This window comes from Rana temporaria, chromosome 4 (assembly GCF_905171775.1).
Source record: "Rana temporaria chromosome 4, aRanTem1.1, whole genome shotgun sequence".
Taxonomy (NCBI): Eukaryota; Metazoa; Chordata; class Amphibia; order Anura; family Ranidae; genus Rana; species Rana temporaria.
This window is the reverse complement of record NC_053492.1, coordinates 376,759,663-376,785,727: the sequence shown is the minus strand read 5'-3', so window position 1 is coordinate 376,785,727 and position 26,065 is coordinate 376,759,663.

Genomic DNA, 26,065 nt, shown 5'->3' with positions numbered 1-26,065 from the left:
AAGCAGTAATCAAAGCAAAAGGTGGCTACTTTGAAGAGCCTAGAATATGAAATATATTTTTATATTTATTTTTATATTTAGTTTTGATGTCTTCAGTGTCAATCTACAATTTTCATAGTCATGAAAATAAAGAAAACTCTTTGAATGAGAAGGTGTGTCCAAACTTTTGATCTGTACTGTATGAATATGTATATATATATATATATATATGCATGCATATACAGTATATGTGTGAATGTATACAAGTATTATTTTCCTTAAAAGTCAATATAGAGTTAAAAAACCCTTCAGGAAGTGATTAGGTGAAGTCAGCTGTTACACATCTCCTTTTTACTCCTTTCGGCCCCCTCCATCGAGTGAAGCAAAGATGGACCCTGTGAGTCTGAGTGAAAGACCTCGTGTCAAGAATAGACGAAAACCTTATATGGACTAAGCGAATCAGATGTGCTCATATGAATGATGTCATTCTGTCTATAAAGCTGTGATAATAAAAAAGGTTCCGCCTCTTTACGGCTGGACAGCGAAGGAAGCAGACTGTCCCTCTCTTTCTGCATGCTTTCACAATTTGGGTCAGAGGCAGTTTTAGGTTACTCTGGAGTTGTGCCAGGGGACGTCCATTTCACAACAACTTAATGAATTTGATAAGCAATAAAAGACTGCATCCCATATGAACAACTGTCAGACATCCAGTTGAATTAATCAAGGGCATGTATCTTCCTAACACAGCAGAGGTAAACTACATGAAATCTGGTTATCTAACACAAAGTGTAGTGATGTTTAACAATCTCTTTTCATCTCTGATTCCTGGGTAGTTCATACTGAGTTTAATTATTTGACTTCTGTATTCTCAAAATCAGGACTCGCTGTCTCCAATCCACAATTTTGCATTTGTACATAATCAAAAAAGAACAAATAAAAAAAGTAAAATTATGGCAATATCATCCAAGGGCACAGACATATATATCACAAACAACAATCCTGCTGTTGATTACATTTTTCTATGAATAATAGCATTCCATAGACAAGAAGTGACTCAGCAGATGAAGAAACTGTAGCAGGTTTAGAGGAAAAATAGCTGAAACAAATCTCCCCTGGCTAGATGCATATCACAAACGGGGCAGCTGTAATTTCATTCTGTTTCAGAAAATGTTTTATTGTTCGAGACTTGCTTTTGTTGGTAACTGAGGTAGTGAAGTAAACATACCAGTTATTTTCTATTTTATCTCTATTCATACATACAAAATATTTGATAAGTACCACAACAGCAGTCATAAGTTTGATTTGCAAGGCTCCTGGCTATAGATTTACACAAAATCAGAATAGATAAAATACCTTGCAAACATTTGATTTTTTTTTGTTAAAAACCAACTACAGAATTTTCCATTTATGCTTCAATAGAGAAAGAGTTATCCTATCTTTTAAGTAGTAAGAACATTCTGTATCTATCTATCTATCTATCTATCTATCTATCTATCTATCTATCTATCTATCTATCTATCTATCTATCTATCTATCTATCTATCTATCTATCTATCTATCCATCTGTAGCAGTGACCCGTGGGGTCGTTGACTGTAGTAGTTCCTGTCACCCTGCCCAGCCTGGCATTCACTTCTAGTCACAACATGAGCTTGTATTTGTTGTTTTATTGAGGGATTTAACTTGGATGGGGAAAAGGGAGATGGGATGCCCAGGAAACTGATATTGTTAGATTGAACAAAGGATTTTGAATCTATATTGGCAGTCTCTAAAGCTCCATACTCCTCCAGCACATCACTTGAGTAAACTCCACTTTCATACTGCACAATCCTAGATTACTTGCACAGCAAGCACATGGTTGCCTCACTCTGAATAAGTCCTAACTGTTCAATATCCACCATTTGCTGGCAGGGATCTGCAGTCCCCTTTGGTGTAGCAAACAATAGCGATGATAAAGTACTTTTTGTGCTAGCTGAATCTTGGTGGACTACTGGTCCCAGTAAGTCCTGTGCAAGTCCTGCCAACCCTCCCGGGTACAGCAACTTGACACTAACACCAGCGACATCCCAGTCTCTTCCTCTCGCTACATCCACTCCTTGCATGTCTCTCCAGATCTTCTCACTGTGCCTGTCACTCACTAACCCCGGAATGGATCCCTCCAGATGACTTGCACAGCAATGTTCCCCGCTGTTCACCTCTTTTCTAGCACTATCCAGAAACCAGAGAGAAGTGCCAGAGAGATGAAGCCACATGTCAGTCACCTGATGCTACTCTCAAACCACTCCCAGCCCTCAGGTCAAAAACAAACAGGCCTAGCCTGTCTATATTTACCTGCGCTGGCTGAAAAAAAAAAAAAACAATTATCTCTAGCAACCTAACTAAGGTACAGGGTGCTACATATCTATCTATCTACACAATATTACCAAAATGATTGGGGCGCCTGCCTTTACACGCACACAATCTTTAATGGAATCCCAGTCTAAGGCCTTGTACACATGATAGGATAGCCAGAGGACCGTTGTCCTAGGTTAACCTTTGAGGCTGACTGATGGTCCATCGTGCGTACACACCATCAGTTAAACCGATCGTGTCAGAACGCGGTGACGTAAAACACAACAACGTGCTGAAAAAAATGAAGTTCAATGCTTCCAAGCATGCGTCGACTTGATTCTGAGCATGCGTGGGCTTTTAACCAATGGTTTTCCATACTAACGATCGGTTTTGACCTATCGGTTAGGCGTCCATCGGTTAAATTTAAAACAAGTTCTCATTTTTTTGACCGAAGTTTAAATAACCTATGGGGCCTACACACGATCGGTTTGGACTGATGAAAACGGTCCTTCAGACCGTTCTCCTCTGGTGATCCTATCGTGTGTACGAGGCCTTAGTCTGTAGGGTTACATATTGAGTTGGCTCACCCTTTGCAGCTATAACAGCTTCAACTCTTCTGGGAAGGGGAAGATCTGATGAAAAAGCAGAAGCTTTGAAACGCGTCATCTGACATGCCCCAAAGTCACTTTCAGTTTCGGACCTTCCCGAGTGCGTTCCATGCTGGTGCACACGCTGCCAAGCAGGAAACAGGCCGGCTCTTACCATCTCCTTGTATCTCCTCAAGGTTATACTGCTGAAGCCTGCTGGCACACCTCCCTGGATCTTGTTCCGTACTCCCATGTGACCCCGGATTCCCCATAGAGACACACATACCTGTTTCTCACAGATTTCATGTAAGTAGCCTTCCAAAATCATATAAATAGAAGACTAAAGTACACCTGTTTGCAGATTCAGTGTCAGATAGTCTCAAATAAACCTCTTTTTTTGAAAGGCTTCATTGTTTGTTAAAGAAAAAATCTGAACAAAAAAACTCATGCAGATTAAGCACAATATGAACAGGGTAAAGTGCTAATCAAGGCTGAGTTTTAAGAAAAAACTCAAACCAAACATGTTCCTAGTCATGGACCAGGATCCAGAAAGTACAGTACAGGGACGAGAGATGCTGGATGATGTGCAAGGTATAGCTGTCCATTGTAGGTCCTCAGAATTTGATCAGCATGAGGGCAAATTATGATAAGAACCCAAAGTTCCCCAATTGGAACACAGGAAAGAACTGTATAGATATTTCCTGTGTAATTAGCTCTCCCAGTTTTCATCTTGCACTACAGAGCAATTAGTCCCTTGTTGAGGAGTGGGAAGAATTCAGCAGTTTAGCAAAAGACAACTAGGCAGGGCTGACACACCGTTCAGTCCACAAAATTGCTGTTTGTTGTCAGCTGACAACAAGGCTCAAAAGCAGTTCAGGTACTTTAACAGGTATTTTTCTATGCTTACAGGGTCTTTAAAAGAATAATACATAATAAAACATGCATGTATTGAGATGTACTACATATGATATTTTCTTGGACATAAAATTTACAGTGTATAAAGCCAAAATAGTTTTTTCCAGTTCGGATAGAAGATGGGGATTGTAACGGTCACCACCGTTTACGACCTTCCATCCACGACAACAGCTCATCTGACACACAGACAGACCAGCAGGCATCCCATTTTCCCAGAATCAAGACGAGACACGCAGCTCTGTACTTGTTCCAAATGTAATACTACTTTAATGGTTTCTTCTCAGTCTTATATACAGTACAAGGCATTAAAGCAACAATGAGATCTCCACCCCCCTAATCACACACTAAGGCTAATTACTAACATTCCTTAATTAATAACAACAAAACACCTTCACCCACTCCGTCTCCGCAAGTACATTCCACACATAAACAGTATACATAATGAGAGGGTCTAGGAGCCAGCCTGACTCTTAGTTTCAATGCACAAAAGCAGTCTTTGTTAGCATCTCAACAGCCTCACACAATGGAAGGCCTTTCAAGAGCTAGCCTCATATACAACTCACTAGGCTATCCAGAGAGATGAGTCAATATTGGCTGGTTGGGGTCAACATCCTGCAGTATCTCAAAAGCCTGCAATACGAACTATCAGTGATGTCAAATCTCATGTAATACATGAATTATTATTCACTTGCCACTCCATGCCCAAAGGGCACAGAGTGGACTCAGACCCAAGAGTTATCAGTGACGCTGACACAGGAGTATCCTCCATCCTCACAAAGTCTTTGGGTGTCATGGGTCATTCCGTTACATCTCTCCTCTTTCGGTGGGAGACTGACACAGGAGGAGACCCCGAACAGGTTGACTCCGAAGTCAGTCAGTAGATCCAGTCCTCCAATGCTGGTATCCATACCGTACCCCAAATAAATGGCTCCAAACAGAGCATTACTCACCCAGCCAACCTCTGTCTCTCTCAGAGAATCTGCCTGCCGCTGGGGAGAGGCCTGGACTGGCCCTTCTCCCTGGAGTCATTTCAGCCGCTGGAGAGAAGACAGGGTGACTGGGCTCAGTTTATCATGCTGCTGGGGATCTGGGCCAACTGGCCACCATTCCTGGGGTATACCAGTGGAGACTGAAGTCCCATCCACTGGTAGGTGAAAATCCCCCGATGCTTGCAAAGCCAAGCCGACATCCTCCTGTCTCGGTGACGCACCATTTTCTGGGGTTGTGTCAGTGGAGACCACAGTCCCATCCACTGCCCCAGGAACTCCCTCTTCCATTAGTAGAGGGCAGAGGCTTGTGGCACTCTGCTCTGTTGCCAGCTCTTCTGCTGGGTCGCTTTGGGGGGAGACCACAGTCCCATCTCCCGATGTCAGCTCAAGCTGCAGTTGTGTGCCGCAGCCAGTATCATGGACCAGGATCCAGAAAGTACAGTACAGGGACGAGAGATGCTGGATGATGTGCAAGGTATAGCTGTCCATTGTAGGTCCTCAGAATTTGATCAGCATGAGGGCAAATTATGATAAGAACCCAAAGTTCCCCAATTGGAACACAGGAAAGAACTGTATAGATATTTCCTGTGTAATTAGCTCTCCCAGTTTTCATCTTGCACTACAGAGCAATTAGTCCCTTGTTGAGGAGTGGGAAGAATTCAGCAGTTTAGCAAAAGACAACTAGGCAGGGCTGACACACCGTTCAGTCCACAAAATTGCTGTTTGTTGTCAGCTGACAACAAGGCTCAAAAGCAGTTCAGGTACTTTAACAGGTATTTTTCTATGCTTACAGGGTCTTTAAAAGAATAATACATAATAAAACATGCATGTATTGAGATGTACTACATATGATATTTTCTTGGACATAAAATTTACAGTGTATAAAGCCAAAATAGTTTTTTCCAGTTCGGATAGAAGATGGGGATTGTAACGGTCACCACCGTTTACGACCTTCCATCCACGACAACAGCTCATCTGACACACAGACAGACCAGCAGGCATCCCATTTTCCCAGAATCAAGACGAGACACGCAGCTCTGTACTTGTTCCAAATGTAATACTACTTTAATGGTTTCTTCTCAGTCTTATATACAGTACAAGGCATTAAAGCAACAATGAGATCTCCACCCCCCTAATCACACACTAAGGCTAATTACTAACATTCCTTAATTAATAACAACAAAACACCTTCACCCACTCCGTCTCCGCAAGTACATTCCACACATAAACAGTATACATAATGAGAGGGTCTAGGAGCCAGCCTGACTCTTAGTTTCAATGCACAAAAGCAGTCTTTGTTAGCATCTCAACAGCCTCACACAATGGAAGGCCTTTCAAGAGCTAGCCTCATTTACAACTCACTAGGCTATCCAGAGAGATGAGTCACTATTGACTGGTTGGGGTCAACATCCTGCAGTATCTCAAAAGCCTGCAATACGAACTATCAGTGATGTCAAATCTCATGTAATACATGAATTATTATTCACTTGCCACTCCATGCCCAAAGGGCACAGAGTGGACTCAGACCCAAGAGTTATCAGTGACGCTGACACATGAGTATCCTCCATCCTCACAAAGTCTTTGGGTGTCATGGGTCATTCCGTTACATCTCTCCTCTTTCGGTGGGAGACTGACACAGGAGGAGACCCCGAACAGGTTGACTCCGAAGTCAGTCAGTAGATCCAGTCCTCCAATGCTGGTATCCATACCGTACCCCAAATAAATGGCTCCAAACAGAGCATTACTCACCCAGCCAACCTCTGTCTCTCTCAGAGAATCTGCCTGCCGCTGGGGAGAGGCCTGGACTGGCCCTTCTCCCTGGAGTCATTTCAGCCGCTGGAGAGAAGACAGGGTGACTGGGCTCAGTTTATCATGCTGCTGGGGATCTGGGCCAACTGGCCACCATTCCTGGGGTATACCAGTGGAGACTGAAGTCCCATCCACTGGTAGGTGAAAATCCCCCGATGCTTGCAAAGCCAAGCCGACATCCTCCTGTCTCGGTGACGCACCATTTTCTGGGGTTGTGTCAGTGGAGACCACAGTCCCATCCACTGCCCCAGGAACTCCCTCTTCCATTAGTAGAGGGCAGAGGCTTGTGGCACTCTGCTCTGTTGCCAGCTCTTCTGCTGGGTCGCTTTGAGTGGAGACCACAGTCCCATCCACTCCCACAGGAACTCCCTCTCCTGCTAGGTGAGAGCAGAGGCTGGTGGCGCTCTGCTCTGTTGCCAGCTCTTCTGCTGGGTCGCTTTGGGGGGAGACCACAGTCCAATCTCCCGATGTCAGCTCAAGCTGCAGTTGTGTGCCGCAGCCAGTATCATCCTGCCCTGCTGCCAGGGATTCAGCTGGGGGTAAATGCTTTACCACCACAGCTTGTTGCTGGGGAGAGGGGCCAATTGCCCCGGCTCCCTGGAACTCCACTTCCATGGTGACTGGCATCTGTACCTCTCCCCTCTCTTCAGTTGGTGCTGCTGTGACTTCTGCTGCTGCAGCACCTCTTTGCTCTAGCCAAGTGGCATCCACAGCCGCTATAACCCGGTCTATGATCTCCGATGGAGGATTAGGTTCATACTGTGCCAGTCCACGTCTAACAGCCCGGTCCCAAAACTCTTCATCGGGTGTCCTGTCTGTTATGCTGGGCCTCTCAGCTCTATCCATTTCGACAAGTTGTGCGATAATGTCCCTTCTCTTACGGTTGCTGGCTGATCTGCCCCGGCTCTCCAGTAAGTCCTTGAGGGAAGAGAGCTTCAGCCGTTCATACAGCGTCTCTATCGTCCTGTGTCCTTGTAGCCGTCCTTTAAGGGATGGAATTATCCCAGTGCTGTGCCACCACTGTAACGGTCACCACCGTTTACGACCTTCCATCCCAGTCACGACAGCTTATCGACACTCCAACCCACAGGACCCGATCCATATCAATTTCCCAGAATCAAGATGAGACACGCAGCTCTGTACTTATTCCAAATGTAATACTACTTTAATGGTTTCTTCTCAGTCTTATATACAGTACCAGGCATTAAAGCAACAATGAGATCTCCACCCCCCTAATCACACACTAAGGCTAATTACTAAACATTCCTTAATTAATAACAACAAAACACCTTCACCCACTCTGTCTCCGCAAGTACATTCCACACATAAACAGTATACATAATGAGAGGGTCTAGGAGCCAGCCTGACTCTTAGTTTCAATGCACAGAAGCAGTCTTCGTTAGCATCTCAACAGCCTCACACAATGGAAGGCCTTTCAAGAGCTAGCCTCATTTACAACTCACTAGGCTATCCAGAGAGATGAGTCACTATTGACTGGTTGGGGTCAACATCCTGCAGTATCTCAAAAGCCTGCAATACGAACTATCAGTGATGTCAAATCTCATGTAATACATGAATTATGGTTCACTTGCCACTCCATGCCCAAAGGGCACAGAGTGGACTCAGACCCAAGAGTTATCAGTGACGCTGACACAGGAGTATCCTCCATCCTCACAAAGTCTTTGGGTGTCATGGGTTATTCCGTTACAGGGATATTGAAGTCTCTGTCAGGTGTTTATTGCCTCTGCTGGGGAGTTCCACCAGTAAGTATTAGTAAATCTCAATAAGATGGGAAACCTTACAATTTCACCATGACCATTGTCGAGAAGGGATTTCTTCTACTTTGGAAACATTTGTGTTCACTTCCTTTAGTGTTTCCTTGCGGTATTAAAACGTATTAAAGTGATTGTAAAGTCTTGTAAAAATAAAAAACATGTTATACTTACCTGCTCTGTGTAGTGATTTTGCACAGAGCAGCCCGGATCCTCCTCTTCTCGGGTCCCTCTTCTGCGCTCCTGTTCCCTCCCTCCCGGTGAGTACCCCCACAGCAAGCAGCTTGTTATGAGGGTACCCTAGCCGCAGCTCTGTATATCCATTCAGACACAAAGCCTTTGTTCGATCCTGCCCCCTCTCTCTCCTCATTGGCTAACTGACTTTGATTGACAGCAGCGGGAGCTAATGATGCTGCTGCTGTGTCTCTGACAATCTGGATGGCCGAGGCACTCGTGGACATCACTAAATCAAGAATTGGGGGGCCCAGATGAGTATTAGGGGGGCTGCTGCATACAGAAGACTTTTTATCCTAATGCATAGAATGCATTAAGATAAAAAAAAAACTTCTGCCTTTACAACCACTTTAAATTTGTTAAAAAGTAGCAAGGTGTATGCTTGATGTGGCAAAATGAGAAAAAAAATGCTATATTTTCACTATATATTAGCTACTGTAGTTACAACTGCCACAATCTTGCTTCTGATATTTCATTTATCTAACTTACGTGCTAGATTGAAGTAAGTAATTGTGTGCCAATCTTTTTGGGAAAGGAGGCACTGAAACTACTTTGTAAATGAAGCAGAATCCATCCACACTTCAGCCTGGAGCTATTTTTAGTCCTCACCTAGGTCGCAATCAAATTGAGGCCTTTTATTTCTACAATGTCAATCTCCTCATGTAGCTAATGACGCATGGTCTCACTGTGGAAGTCAAATAGATATTGTCAAATAGACAAGTGGGCAGCATTTAGGATTTTCATTGGATTCCACACTGAGGTGATGCAGTGGTCTTCAAAACAATGGAAATCTGCACATTGCTTGACTATGGTATACCAGAATACACCCTGACCGCTAAGACCCCTTTACAGTTAATACCCCCACATTACCCCTTAATAAATAATGAGACCACCACTTAATGTTGGAGTAAAAACTGGCCGTAGCAGCCTCCTTTATTTTAAATACTCTTTAAATAATAAATAACCAATAACCATAACAACAAACACGTAAATTCCTGAGATAATACCTCTCCTAAAATGGTGTTAGACTTTGCAGGACCCACTAACCACTAAACTTGTTCACATTTTAACTTTGTAACATTGTAACACTTTTTTGGCACTGCGGTGTCCTAACCTCTGGTCATAGGCCTCAAGCCGATGCTGGCTCAAAGACGACCGTTGACCGCAGTGCCCCCATTCACCAACCTTCCAGCTACATTAGTAGACTGGCAACTAGAAACCCCTTCAGAACCCATCCCACCGCTGGGTATTGGTGTCCATCTTTGGGGTAATATCTTCTCCTGCAAAGTCCGAAAACACCCGCCACTGCCACGACGACGTAATCCTCAACCTGCAAAGAAACAAACACAAAAACAGCACCCAAAACACATACCAAATTATCCAATACCATCCGTACCATATTTCCTAAAACCAAAAAAAAACTAGGGAGGGTGGGTGGGAACTTCGCTCCCCCACGCCTAACTTGCCCGGGAAACTGGATGGTGGGAGATATATATAATCTCCCCTCCCACAGCTCTTACTCCTCCTCCCCCCCCAGCTACCAGGGTTCTGTTAACCCTGTCATGGCCGGCCCTACGCTGACTTGCAGTTGGCTCCGGGCCTCACTTGACTATGGTATACCAGAATACACCCTGACCGCTAAGACCCCTTTACAGTTAATACCCCCACATTATCCCTTAATAAATAATGAGACCACCACTTAATGTTGGAGTAAAAACTGGCCGTAGCAGCCTCCTTTATTTTAAATACTCTTTAAATAATAAATAACCAATAACCATAACAACAAACACGTAAATTCCTGAGATAATACCTCTCCTAAAATGGTGTTAGACTTTGCAGGACCCACTAACCACTAAACTTGTTCACATTTTAACTTGGTAACATTGTAACACTTTTTTGGCACTGCGGTGTCCTAACCTCTGGTCATAGGCCTCAAGCCGATGCTGGCTCAAAGACGACCGTTGACCGCAGTGCCCCCATTCACCAACCTTCCAGCTACATTAGTAGACTGGCAACTAGAAACCCCTTCAGAACCCATCCCACCGCTGGGTATTGGTGTCCATCTTTGGGGTAATATCTTCTCCTGCAAAGTCCGAAAACACCCGCCACCAGCACCCGAAGGTAACACCTTACCTTCGGGCGCACCTCCACACCCTCATCGCTTGCTGTACCCCCTCCTCTAAGCGCAACACCCACATGTCAATCCCCACGTCCGTGAGGTGAACACCATCACTCCTGAGGTACCGCCACGTGTCCACTTCCAATTCCGGGTGCCGAACCACCAGCCCCCCGTTCCTAAGCACAAACCGCCCCACATTCCTGTTGAGCTTCCTGCGCGCACGATTCACCGCGTCCACCGACCTAGCCATCCTCCATGATGTCCTAGCCACCATGTCCGACCACACCACTACCGCCTCCGGGAAAGACAACCGGAGCCGCTGAAAATCAAATTTAATGTCCCGAGCTATCTCCAGCATTGATCTCACTCCGAGGTCATTCCCCCCGGCATGAATAACGAGCACATCCGGAGGCCTGTCCAAACGTGCCCATTTGTGTACCTCCGGCACAACTCTGCTCCACAACATCCCGGGGACCCCCAACCACCGTACCCTCGCCTCCTGTCTCGAAATCCCCAGCTGACGACCGGTCGGGCACGCCTCCGCCCGTTTTTCCCCCCGAACCACATAAGAGTGGCCTAATATCCAGACCAACAAGGGTCCAGTACCTGAAAGACAGTAAGCAAAGAACAAAATAACTAACATATCCCCAAATACCTACGACGCCCCCACCTTTCAAAACAGTCCCCAAAAACACATTTTTCCCTTAACCAAACATCAGCTCCCAGTCCCTCAACACAAATCCGCCACCAGCTGCGGCCTAACATATGAACGAAACCTCTTAGATTCCCACCGTCCTATCCTCTTTATTGTGTCCTCACCCAGTCCATTCCTCGCCGCCTCCGTAGCCGCCCCGATCCTAAATGAATGCGCCAAGAACTCCTTTGCCACCAGGCCCAATTCCCCCAGACACTTCCTAAACACCGCCACAAACTGATATCTCGACAGCGGGGCCCCATTTTCGTGTACCAACAAGGTGCCCCTGACTTCCAGTCGGATGTCCAGATATTTCCGGACCAGCCCCACTGGGCAAAGTTCCGATCCCTCAATCGGGAACACGTGGACCGCTCTGCCCTTGCCACTCTGGTCCGTTTTGGACCTCCTGAGCCACAGCGTGACCCCCTCCGGGGCCCAACTGACGTCCGATGCCCCCATGCCCCCCTGGACCATTTTTGACGGGCTCACCAGCTCGCCTATCCTAAAAGCCCCAAAAAACGCCAGCGCGAATGCCGCGCGGAACAATGTAACCTCAAAGCTGGACGAACCCACTGTACCCATCATATCCATAAGCCCTTTCAGAATGTCGAAAGACACCAGGCGGCGCGTGTCCGGCCGCCGCCCCTGCTTCCTGTACCCTTTCAGAGCCTGGCGCACCCAGAAATCCTTCGTAAAATCCGGCCACCCTTGCCACTTGAATAAAAACGCCAAGCCGGCCAATTTCTTATCCAATACCGACTGAGACACTCCTGCCTCGATGTTCCTGGACAAAAAATACAACACCAGTGTCCTCACCTCCGGTCCCGAAAGGTGCACCTCCGATTCCCTAACCAGAATACTCCATTCCAACCATACCTTTTCATAGGCCGCCCAAGTACCCACACTCACCGATTTTTTAATCCAGGTGGAGATGATTCCAACGGAATCTGCCACAGCCACTCCGGACAGGGGACCCCTCGCTCTTCCGCTTCCGGCACCAACTCCCGGAACCTGTCCCACTGAAACCGAGACAAAGCATCAGCCACGACATTGTCCACCCCCGGTAAGTGCACCGCATACACAAACACATTCAGCTCCAGACAACGAAGTACCAAGTGTCTCAGGAGCCGAATCACTGGGGGAGAAGACGCGGTCACGCGATTGATCACCTCAAGCGCACCTTCCGATCCCGGAAAGACGTGCCCCACAACTCGACCGCTAGCACCACTGGAAACAGCTCCAGCAGCACCAGATTTTTTGTAAAACCCGCAGCCAACCAGGACTGAGGCCAAGGGCCAGCACTCCACTGTCCCTGAAAGAAGGCACCGAAGCCTGATCCCCCGGCCGCGTCCGTATACAGTTCCAGGTCAAAATTGCTGACCGGGCCGGACATCCACAAGGCCCTACCGTTAAAAGCCTCTAGAAAAGAGTGCCATACCAGCAGGTCCTCCCTGTGCTCCCTCACCAGCCTTACATAGTGGTTGGGCAACCTAACCCCCGCCGTGCTAGCCGACAGCCATCGACAAAAAATCCTCCCCATCGGGAGGATCCTGCAGGCAAAATTAAGCTTACCCAAGAGCGACTGCAGCGCTCGCAGTTGTACCTTATGCATGCCAATCATAACCCTGACCTCCGCCTTGAGGCCCTCCAACTTGTCCGCCGGCAACCTGCATTCCATAGCATTGGAATCGATGACTATGCCCAAAAATTGAATGACCGACCTAGGCCCTTCCGTTTTGTCGGGCGCCAGTGGCACCCCAAACCGTTCCGCTATGTGCTCCAGCGTAGATAACAAAACCGCGCAAATCCTTGACCCCGCCGGGCCAATGCAGAGAAAGTCATCCAGATAATGGATAACCGAATCCACCCCCGCCACGTCTCGCACCACCCATTCCAAGAAAGAACTGAACTGTTCGAACAATGCGCAAGACACCGAGCAACCCATGGGCAGGCACTTGTCCACAAAGAATTCGCCCTCCGAGTGACACCCCAACAACCGGAAGCTGTCCGGGTGCACCGGCAACAGCCGGAAGGCCGCCTCGATGTCCGACTTGGCCATCAACGCCCCCCGACCGTACCGCCTAACCCAACCCACTGCCGCGTCAAACGAAGTGTAGCACACTGAACAATCCTCTGCATTAATCGCATCATTAACCGACCCCCCTTTCGGAAAGGAGAGGTGGTGTATGAGCCTGAACTTGTTCGGTTCCTTCTTCGGTACCACCCCCAACGGGGACACCACCAGGCCAGCTAACGGGGGGGACTCAAACGGGCCCCCCATTCGGCCCAGCCCGACCTCCTTACGCAGTTTCTCGGAAACCACTTCAGGGTGTTGCATAGCAGAACGCAAATTTTTGGACATTGGCGGAACCACGGTCAAATTAGAAGGGATATGAAAACCAACCGTAAAGCCCTCCTCCAGGAGCTGGGCAGCCGCCCTGTCCGGATACCTACCGAGAAACGGCAGCATCCTTTTCACCATCACCGGTGTGCTCCCTCTTGCCTGAAGAATCCCCGGAACGGCCCTTGCCCTGCTTGAAGCAGCGGGAAGAGGGGTGATTACCCCCACACCCGGAGCACTCATGCTTGTATCGGCACGACCCTCCGAACTTGCAGTTTCCTTCATTAAACTGCCAACAAACCCCCTTTTTCTTTCCGGCCGACTGTCCCAGGGAAGAGGCCCCGCCGCCCCCCCCCCCTGAAAAAACGGCGCCGACGTCCTCGGAGCCGTCATAAGCCGCATCCACAGGCTAATGTCTTTAGCGTCCCACCGAATGTCCGGCCTTATCGCCCGGCGTTGCCTAAATTGTTCGTCATAACGAAGCCAACCCGTGCCCCCATAACACCGATAGGCCTCACTGATCGCCTCCTGGTAGCTGAAGAGCGCCGAACAGTGTTCGGGGTTCTTCTCGCCAATCACGCTGGCCAAAATAGAATAAGCCTGCGACCAATTCGCAAACGTGCGAGGTATGAGCCGATACCTCCTCTTTTCCTCATCCTCCTTTTTGGAGTCTTCTGGCTTCACCCTGTCCAAGTTGAATTTCTCCAACGGCAACAACGCGAATATCTCCACATATTCGCTCTTCCAAATTTTCTCCCGGACCTCTTGTTTCAAATGCGCCCCCAGTGGCGCATCATAACAAGTGTACACTTGCCCCTTCGCTTCGTCCGCTAAACGCACCAAATCCCGGTTCTTGACTGTGGCCCCTGCCGGCTCGGCAGTCACTGCCGGCTGCGACGCCGCCCCGGACCCCAAGCCACCCCCACTTGCCTCCTTCTCAGTCACCGCAACCGCCATTGGGGCAGCTGCCGCAGCCTCCGCAGCCACCCCCGGCGCCCCCCCGCCCGGCCCCCAAGCCGCCGCCGGGCTCGCGGGGGGTCTGTCACCCCCTTTTAGCTGGCTAACCAACGCCTCCAGCCCAGACAAAAATCTCTGTAACCCCGCATCCACCCCAGGATTCCCCACCTGTGCGTCCGTAACCTGGGAAGATGTCGCACTGACCCCAGCCACCGCGGGCATCACCAACCTATCCCGGGACCCCCCCACCCAGCCCCCCACAACCACATCATCACACCGTACATTAGAAACAAATGTGGAAACTGACTTACAGGGCTGCGTGGAAGCAATCCCATCAGCCGATCGTCTCGGATCCCTCGCTGTAGGCACCGTCCTGGGTACGACCTCCTCCTCCGAACCGGACAGCTCCCCTTCCGACTGGTCCTCGCACAACACCTCTTCCCCGATGATGACCCCCCAGGCAGCTCGGGCCCGGAGGCCGAAGGCCCAGGGCCGGATTCACTCTCCCTGCGGGCCCTGGACCCGTGAGCGGATTTTGCCGGCGCTTTTCTGCCAGGCGTACATCTGCTGCTGCGGTCTTCCTCCTGACTTCTCCCCCTCGCCGCCTGGGCCTCCTGCAAGTGGCTAGCCGTAGCAGCTGGGTGGCTAGCCACCGTACCCTGGGATCCCTCTCGCCGAGGCCTGCTGACCGGGCCCGCATCCACCTGCTCCACACGCCGGGCGGACAAGGCCGCCGCACCTGAGCCCCCCGGCCGTCCCCCCTCTGTCCTTGGGTGCTTCTGGTCCCCCCTGCCGGACCCTCAATGACCCCCGTCGCCGCCGCACGTTTTGCGGGGGGGCCCGATGGGGCCCTGTTGCGGACGCCCTCCGACCGTTGCTGGCTAGGAGATGTGCTGGGTGAATACCGGCGGGGGGGGCGCGACGAGCGCGACCGCGCGGTCCCCCGGCCTGTGTGACTGGGCCCCGATAGTGCTGGCACTGCCTCCGGACCGCTCTGAGGGAGAAGCTCCTGGCCTGTGTGGTTAGGCCCCGACGCCGCCGCGCTAGTGTCCGCCCCGCTCCGAGGGAGAAGCGCCCCCAGCTGAAGCTGCAGCCATTCCTCCCCCCGCACCGCCGCCTCAGCCCTGAGCTGAGCAAACAAGGCCTCTATCGCTGCCATGTCCCCGCCGCCCCTACCTGTGCCAAAAACGGAAGAAGAAATTCACAGTTGCAGGCTGAACAGACCATGCAACTTCGCTCCCCCACGCCTAACTTGCCCGGGAAACTGGATGGTGGGAGATATATATAATCTCCCCTCCCACAGCTCTTACTCCTCCTCCCCCCCCCAGCTACCAGGGTTCTGTTAACCCTGTCATGGCCGGCCCTACGCTGACTTGCAGTTGGCTCCGGGCCTCACTTTATCATTGGAACAAAACAAACAAAAAAAAATCACAATAATCAAAAGCTGCTATCTCTACATAGCCAAAGGGCTGGAAGTAATTTAAAGTGCAACGGAAGTCACAGAAATAGATGTGCAATCTTTTAGATATTCTACAACCTTCAATTTCATTGTTTTTTTTAACTGCATTTTCCTGGTACAGAGGTGCTGGATGTCTAAATATAACTCTGGAGGCTAATAGGCTCCAGTGGCAGCCTGTCCATTAGGGTCCATTAGCGCCCCCTAATCCATGTGACTGGCCCCCTAATCTACATGCCGAGTGTCGGGCACATTAATTTCAATGTTTTTTTTAAGCATGTGATTAGAGCCAGAGGCTCTAATAGGCTTCAAAAAAGTGTGGGTTCGGGGTGCAGAGCACTGTGCACTGAGCCCACCCAATTGTGTGACAATAGCGAATATTCTCTATTGTCACACTGATTCTCCTCCCGGCCAACCAGGAACCCATCACCCAATTGGCTAAAAGGGCAGACAATCCTATTGGCGATCCTATTATCCTATAGGAGAAGGGAGGAGGAGGAAGGAAATGCGCGGGCACTGTGAGAAGACACACGAGAAGCCGCCGCCCGCTTTATGGGGTAAGTGCAGAGCCAACAAACCGATAGGTGGGGGGGGGGCGTTTGACCCGACTGACCAACGGGGGGGGCGGTTGGTGTTGGAGAACAATGCACTTACAGCCACCCCACCCCCAAAAAAAAGAAGGAGAAAGAAAGAGTTAGACCTAGTGCAAACAGCTATCAATAATTCACACTGACTTGATTAGACACCTCCTCCACATTTCTCTGCAATACAAGTCTGTGTGAGGGGAATTTAGAGGACACATTTATTAAATGAAAAGCTGCTCAGGGTGGGTCGTCTCTTCTTTGACTCAACCTTTTCAAAAAATGTAGACCCTCTAACAGGGATAAGCAATTAGCGGACCTCCAGATGTTGCCAAACTACAAGTCCCATGAGGCATAGCGAGACTCTGACAGCATCAAGCATGACACCCAGAGGCAGAGGCATGATGGGACTTGTAGTTTGGCAACAGCTGGAGGTCCGCTAATTGCTTATCCCTGCGTAACACATCAGGTTGAGTGTGCAAACATACAATAGCACAGAAAATCACTGAGAGTAATACAAAGTACCCAGTAGTAGTGCCATATCAAAGAAAACAGACACCAAACTACATAGTGGCAAACTTAATATATTGTCACATAATATGGTTAGTAACTAGGAAAGCATAAAATCGATTAACAATGGTAATAACATAATTTAGCATACAGAGTGATTAATAGTAGGAAACAAAGGGGACTTAAAAATAATTATTATGGGAGGGCAGTCCTTTGGGATGTTCTACTGCTGGCTAATGTTGGGGCCCTTTGAGAGTGTTGGTGAACTTAACGAAAGTCCCAGTTAACCTGCATACATCATAGGTACAGTAAAGGGAAGGTATAGTCTTGGCAAATGTGCAAGGTAGATGTAGTTCAGATGCGATAAAAGTTCAGTATGAAGTGGTATTAAAATTTCCATGATCCTCAGCATTCTGCATAGAAGTCCATATGCTTTCCTGGCTGTAGTTCTCCCTTTGCTGACTGGATTGGATAGTGCAACACAACTTTCAGCACAATGATAGAAAGTGAACGTAAACTGATTTTAACCACTTCCTGCCTGTGCTATAGCCAAAAGACGGCTATAGTGTGGGCTTAGATTGCTGGGAGGGTGTTCATGTTTGTCCTCTCCCGCTTGTGCTCCCCCTGCGGTGTGTGGGTGGCACGCTCTGAGATCACAGAGCTTTTCAATTTATTGGACTATCACTATTTTCCGACCGGGCCATAGCAGAATGACAGCTACAGCATGATCAGATAACTCTAGGAGGGCGTACTATGACATCCCCCGGAATCCTGCTCCTGTTCTTGGGACCAAGGCTGCTTGAGAGCGGAGCAGTGCCCAATCAGTGCCCCATCAGTGCTCAGTAGTGCCCCAGCAGTGCCAAGGAGTGCCCATCAGAGCCCATCAGTGCCAAGGAGTGCCCCAGCAGTGTCAAGGAGTGCCCTATCAGTGCCCAGCAGTGCCACATAAGTGCCCAGGAGTGTCCCATCAGTTCCAAAAAGTGCCACATCAGTGCCAAGTCGTGCCACATCAGTGCCCAGGAGTGCCCCATCAGTGCCAATGAGTTCTTCAGGAGTGCCACATCAGTGCACAGGAGTGCCATATCCAGGGCTTTTTTTTTTCAGCTGGAACTTGGTTCTACCACCTCCAGCTCAGGCCTTCTGCTCCCTGCTCACCACTATTGCTCTGTGGCAGCTAAGCTATCACTTGTAAACACGCAAGCAGGACTTCTGTGTTTACAAGTGACAGCTTGGCTCCCTCAGATCTGATCTCCTGAAGGGCTCCCACTAAATGCAGGATGGGGAGAAGGGGGATGCAGGTGCCCGGGGTGTGTGCAGTGCATGGCTGAGTTCCTGCACCTATTATCTGAGAAAAAAGACCTGGCCATATCTGTGACCCAGCAGTGCCACATCAGTGCCCAGGAGTGCCACCTCTATGCCCCAGGAGTGACATCTGTTCCCCAAGAGTGCCATATCTGTGCATTAGCAGTGCTCTACAGTGCCACTAAAATGCCCATTAGTGCCAATACAGTGCCCACCAGTAAGTGCTCATCAGTGCCACTCAGTGGATCCTCATTAGCGCCCGTCAGTGCCGTAAAAAAATTATTAAAAAATGCGTAGAAAAAGGCATTTTCATTTTCTTTCCACATTTTCCAAAAACATTTGAACAAAAAATGACATTCAAAATACTGATTATGCCTCCTGGAATATATGTTGGGGTGTTTTCTTTCCAAAATGGGGTAATTTTGTGCCCATTTCCATTGTCCTGTGTGATAGGTTGTCAGGAAATGTGTAATTTATGTCCCTAGAATGCCTGACGGTGCTCCCTGCATGTTGGGCCTCTGTATGTGGTCAGGCTGTGTAAAAGTTTCACACACGTGATATTGCCATTCTCAGGAGGAGTAGTAGAATGTGGTTTGGGGTGTAATTTGTGGTATGCATATGCCATGTGACAGAAATAAACTGTTAATATGACAAATTTGTGAAAAAAAAATCTTAATTTTGCAAAGAATTGTGGGGAAAAAATGACAACGTGAAAAAACTCGCTATGCCTCTTACTAAATACCTTGGAATGTCTACTTTCAAAAAATGGGTAATTTGGGGGGTATTTGTACTGTCCTAGCTTGTTAGTGTCTCAAGAAATGACATAGGCCATCAGTACATCAGGTGTGATCGGTTTTCAATGATTGGCACCATAGTTTGCAGACTCTATAAGCTTCACACAGACCAAATAATATACACAGATTTGGGTTATTTTTATCAAAGATATGTAGCAGTATACATTTTGGCCAAAGTTTATGAAGAAAAAATACTAATTTGCAAATTTATATAACAGAAACAAAGAACATTTTCAAATCAAAATCTTTGATTTTTTATTTATAGCGCAAAAAATGAAAACTCCAGTAGTGATTAAATACCACCAAAAGAAAGCTCTATTTGTGTGAAAAAAAAGGACAAAAACGTCATATGGGTACAGTGTTGCGTGACTGCGTAATTGTCATTCAAAGTGTGAGAGCGCTGAAAGCTGAAAATTGGTCTGGTTAGAAAGGGGGTTTAAGTGCCCAGTGGACAATTGTTTAACCACTTCCCGCCCGGCCTATGGCCGATTTACGTCCGGGAAGTGGTTATGAAATCCTGACAGGACGTTCTAGAACGTCCTGCAGGATTTCATGCCGCGCGCGCCCGTGGGGGCGCGCATCGCGGCGATCGGTGATGCGGGGTGTCAGTCTGACACCCTGCATCTCCGATCTCGGTAAAGAGCCTCCGGCGGAGACTCTTTACCACGTGATCAGCCGTGTCCAACCACGGCTGATCACGATGTAAACAGGAAGAGCAGTCGATGGCTCTTCCTCACTCGCGTCTGACAGACGCGAGTAGAGGATAGCCGATCGGCGGCTCTCCTGACAGGGGGGGTTAGCGCTGATTGTTTATCAGCGCAGCCCCCCCCTCGGATCGCCACACTGGACCACCAGGGATGCCCACCCTGGAGCACCAGGGTGGGCAAAAAAAAAAAAAATGCCAGAAAAAAAAAAAAAAAAAAAAAAGTCTAAAAAATAAATAAATAAAAAAGCATAAAGAAAAAAGATGCCAGTCAGTGCCCACAAATGGGCACTGACTGGCAACCTGGCAAAAATCAGTGCTGCCACCCCAGTGTCCATCAGCGCCACCCCAGTGTCCATCAGTGCCACCCCAGTGTCCATCAGTGCCACCCCACAGTGCCCATCCATGCCCAGTGCCCACCTATCAGTGCCCATCTGTGCCACCCATAAGTATCCATCAGTGCCGCCCATCTGTGCCGCCTATGAGTGCCCAGTGCCGCCCATGAGTGCCCATCAGTGCCGCCTATGTGTGCCCATCAGTGCCGCCTATGTGTGCCCATCAGTGCCGCCTATGTGTGCCCATCAGTGCCGCCTATGTGTGCCCATCAGTGCCGCCTATGTGTGCCCATCAGTGTCACATACCAGCGCCGCCAATCAGTGCCACCTCATCTGTGCCCGTCAGTACTACCTCATCGATGTCCATCAGTGCCATCTCATCGGTGCCCATTAGTGCCGCCATATCAGTGCCCGTAATTGAAAGAGAAAACTTATTTACAAAAAAATTAACAGAAAAAAATAAAAACGTAATTTTTTTTCCAAATTTTCAGCCTTTTTTTAGTTGTTGCGCAAAAAAAAAAATCGCAGAGGTGATCGAATACCACCAAAAGAAAGCTCTATTTGTGGGGAAAAAAGGACGCCAATTTTGTTTGGGTACAGTGTAGCATGACCGCGCAATTGCCATTCAAAGTGCGACAGTGCTGAAAGCTGAAAATTGGCTTGGGCGGGAAGCTGCGTAAGTACCTGGTATGGAAGTGGTTAAAAGAGATGACCAGGAATTATTTGTGGAAAGTATAATGGGAGGTAAGTGTAATGGATTGATGGATGCTCAACCTGTCACCTTCCAGCTGTTGCAAAACTACAAGTCCAATGACGCACTGCAAGGCTGACAGTTACAAGCATGACTTCCAAAGGCAGAGACATGATGGGACTTGTATTTCCACAAAAGCTGGAGGGTCACAGGTTGAGCACCCATGGCACATTACCTCTGTGTCATTCATTTCAAGCTCTAAGAAAACTGTGACACGAGTGCAGTGGTGCTTTTAGATATGTGCTTCCGCTCCTGCGGTTTACTGCTATTGGTCCCTGCTATTTTATGAATGGAGTTTGTCACAGCAAATAGTTTCATACAGTTATTGCAAAGACTAATTCCATTCATAAAACCACAGCTAATTGTATTGCTGTACTCTCTGCACAGTTTTTGAAGGTTTATATTAATTCTATAGCTATATTAGGAATTGACAAATTAAAGAGATCATTCCTGGGGGTCTTCTTTAGCACTATACATTGTGCTATTGGGTGGTGCATTTTAATACAGTTCAGTTTCAAATGAGGCTATATGCATTGACACAACTCCTTATGTCCAGACAGTGTGGTCATCTTCTGACTTGGCGCCATCCACATGCAGCTTAATAGGGTACTGAAGTAGAATACAACCCAATTTTACTTCAGATAATTGCAGTACAGAGAATGCTTTCCAGTCTTTTGAAGTGTAAAAAGACAATGGCCCAGATTCTCGTAGATGGGCGTAAAACTCTGCGGGCGTAACGTATCTGATTTACGTTACGCCGCCGCAAGTTTTACAGGCAAGTTCTTTATTCACAAAGAACTTGCCTGTAAAGTTGCGGCGGCTTAGCGTAAATCACCCCGGCGCAAGCCCGCCTAATTCAAATTAGCCGGGTAGGGGGCGTGAGGCATTTAAATTAAGCGCGTTCCCGCACCAAACGTACTGTGCATGCGCCGTCCGAAGAATATCCCAGGGTGCATTGCTCCAAATGACGTCGCAAGGACGTCATTGGTTTCAACGTGAACGTAAATGGCGTCCAGCCCCATTCACGGACGACTTACGCAAACTACGTAAATTTTCAAATTTCGACGCGGGAACGACGGCCATACTTGACATTGGCTGCGCCTCATATACCCAGGGGCAACTTTACGCCGGGAAAAGCCTAATGTAAACATAGTAACTTCACTGCTTCGGCCGCGCGTATGTTTGGGAATTCGCGTATCTATCTAATTTGCATACTCGACGGGGAAAACGACGTCAGCGACACCTAGCGGCCAAGAAAAAAAAGCCTTACACCTGTCGGATCTAATGCTTATCTATGCGTAACTGATTCTAAGAATCAGTCGCATAGATACGACGGCTCGGATTAGGACTTACGACGGCGTACATGGCGCTGTGCCGTCGTAAGTCCTCTGAGAATCCGGGCCAATGACTATCCTAAGTTCTGTCTCTTTGAATAGCTAACACTGACTGAGGAAACATAGAAGAAGTGGGGAGGGTCTAACGAGGGCTAAACCAACTAGCACTAAACAGGGGAGGACCGAGGAAAAAAACAAAATCACAATAGTATACAAGTTGTAGTTGGCCAAAATCGCCACTAGATATCAGCATACTACAAAACCAGCTTATGCACTTACCTCCATATGTAATGTTTAACTGAACTTTACCATATAATTCTATTATATCCTGCAGGTGTAGTGCACTTTCTGAAAGTGCACCAAATCTCCTGCAATCATGAGTTTTGGTGCACTTTCAGAAAGCTCATCAAACCCAAAAGTAATAACAGAAGTCTATGACTCAGTGAAGGTAACTGCACTGCACCTGTGGATCAGTTGCAAAGCAGCCCAGAGTCACTAATGCAGAACTTGAACAGATATACCCATTGCTATGTAATTTTAATAAAAAAAACTGACCATTAAACCCAATCTTCATTTTAGGAATCACCCTACAGGAATCGTCGATTGTTACTGTCTCAGGAGGAGTGCATTTGGTACCACTCTACCTATGAAAGGAGCCAGCGCTATACAGGAAACATTGGCTCTGTCCTCTACTACAGCCACATGCTTCCTCTACCTGCTACATTCTCAACACTGATGTTCTGGAAAGGCAAGTCAGGAACCAACGATCCCAGAGCAAGCGCTCGCCGGCCAGTGGTTGGGCACCCCTGCTGTAGATGTTGGAAAAGCACCCTAACTGCAGCCTAGTATTAATATTGCTGGGAGATCTTTTCATTAACTTTCTACAGTAACATCTATTATAAATTTAAACAGACCGAGCTGGACAGCTTCACCATATGTGGAACAGCTCTCTGTCTCTCCCCCTCGCCTGTCAGTTACGATGCCTGTGTGTGAGAACAATCTACTCCAGCCCCTTCCCCCTTCTGCTCTTCCCTGTCGCTTGAAATACCTTTGAAAAATAACTTGCATCACCTCTGTTTTATCAAGATCCTAACTAGTAGGTGTCTGTTCTTTTAAAACTCTAATTGAAAATTCCTTATCTCATAGTGGTCACATGACATTCAAGAGGGTTATCTCAGCCCCTCCCTTTGCATTCTTCTTCCGAGCAGAGGAAAGACACTGGGCTAGATTCATGTAGCATTTACGGCGGCGTATCTCCAGATACGCCGCCGTAATTTAAAATCTGCGTCGGCGTATCGTTACGCCGATTCTTAAAGGCAGATACGCTCCGAAAATAGGCTTCCTCCGCCGACGTAACTTGAATGCGGCAGCGTATAATTGTGTGCAATATTACGTTGGCCGCTAGGGGCGCTTCCGTTGTTTTCGGCGTAGAATATGCAAATTACCTAGATACGCCGATTCACAAACGTACGTACAGCCGGTGCAATTTATTTACGTTGTTTACGTTAGGCTTTTTCAGCATAAGGTTGTTCCTGCTACTAGGAGGTGCAGCCAATGTTAAGTATGGACGTCGTTCCCGCTTCGAAATTTGAACTTTTTACGTCGTAATTTACGTTCACGTTGAAACCAATACGTTGTTGCGCAGTACTTGGGAGCAATGCACACTGGGATATGTACACGGACGGCGCATGCGCCGTCCGTACGAAACGTCAATCACGTCAGGTCATCATAGATTTACATAAAACACGCCCCCCTTCCACATTTGAATTACGCACGCTTACGCCGGCCCCATTTATGCTACGCCGCCGCAACTTACGGAGCAAGTGCTTTGTGAATACTGCACTAGCTCCTGTAAGTTGCGTCGGCGTAGCGTAAATACAATACGCTGCGCCGCCGTAACTATGCGCGCCCCTACCTGAATCTAGCCCACTGACAACAAGTTATTGCTGTGAAATAAGGTACTTACAATTAGAATTTTTTTTTAAAAGGACAAATAGTGCCATAGCTCTCTTGATAAAACAGATGGGAAGGCAGTGTTTTATCATCCTGACTTTACAACCTCTTTAAAAAACGCTAGTTTAAACAAAGACCTGTGCTAATAAGATTTTGTTCCTACCATAACTGCTTTTCTCCCCAAATGCACAAAAAATGCATTTTAGCACATCTACACCATGGAAAATCTCCATTCCGTTTCTCCACCTATTTGAATAAGACATTTTACACAGGTTTAAAATGTATAAAAAACACACAAATGATGAGGTAAAATGTACATCAGCATGGGTGAGCATGGGTGTGAATAGTAGTTAAACTAACTATGCTTTTATCATTAAAAAACATCTGCGTAAAAGTGATTCAAGTTGTTTTATTATCTAAATGTTACAAGTTTACATGTTTAGATATCCAAGTAATTTGGTGGAAAGGCAATGGAAGGTAAGGACATAAACACTACACTGTTCACATTTATAGATAAATAGTCATTTTAGTTACTTATTTTCAGCAATGGAGCGTGTTCAATTTTTGGAAAAGTCATTGCAACCTTTTAGTAAAATTATCTAATTGCTATCTTGCATTGTCTTCATAATTGTCATTATGGGTATTTTGAATTGTTGCTGCCATTCACACACATAAAAACATGGTTCCCAAGGCAACAAGAGGTAATATAGAAATAAAAAAACTGAGGAACACAAAATCTGAGATTAGATAGCTCCGGATAAGCACTTTATACAAGACAATTTTGAATCTTTATCATTTTAAGTACAAAGAGCAAAATATTCATGTCATAAAACATTAATGAAACACTAGGGGAGAAAACCACAAAGTGCATTATACAATATACTGTATATACCACAGTTTTCTCATTAAAGAAGGCATCAATCCAAAGCTTTAGTTTTAGGTGAAGGGATAATAGAAGCACTCTGTAATTTAGTATCTAATTACACTGATCTTTTAACATGAGTTCTAAAGTTCATACCTGGATCTTTGGCCTTTCAGGTCCTCCAATAGTTAATTTTTTGGATCAAGGGTGATAAAGGTGCCTGTGATTTAACCTCTAATTACACAGGATCCGTTGTCTTTCAGATCCTTTAAGATGATGGCAGTCCAGAATGCTTTGCTTTCCTCTTGGTGAAAAGGGTGTCTTTTTTACCAAGCACTTTACAAGAGTTAATTGAGAGCTGTTCTGGACAAATTATGTTGTACCATATGGAATTGGTCATTTTGGAGGGCCTGATCAGTCTAAAATGGCTTAGGGCCTCTACCAGCATCAGTGCTTTATTATCTGGCACACCGACACATAAGCATACACTAACAAGCCAAAACACATGGGGAGGCTCTTCACAACACTTGATCTTAGAAGACAATACACCGTGACATATGTGACATACAGTATGTTGCTAATAGCGGTGCGATCTGATGCACTCATCTCAGAAAAGGCCCACACCAAAGAACTTTTGGAATAACGCTGAGAGACAGCAGCGCCCTGCACATGCAGAGCTCTGCGTTGTGATGCAGTCGGTGTGCTGCCCTTAAGCTCGCCCCTGGAGGGCATCCTGTCTCGTTGGAGATGTGCTTCCTC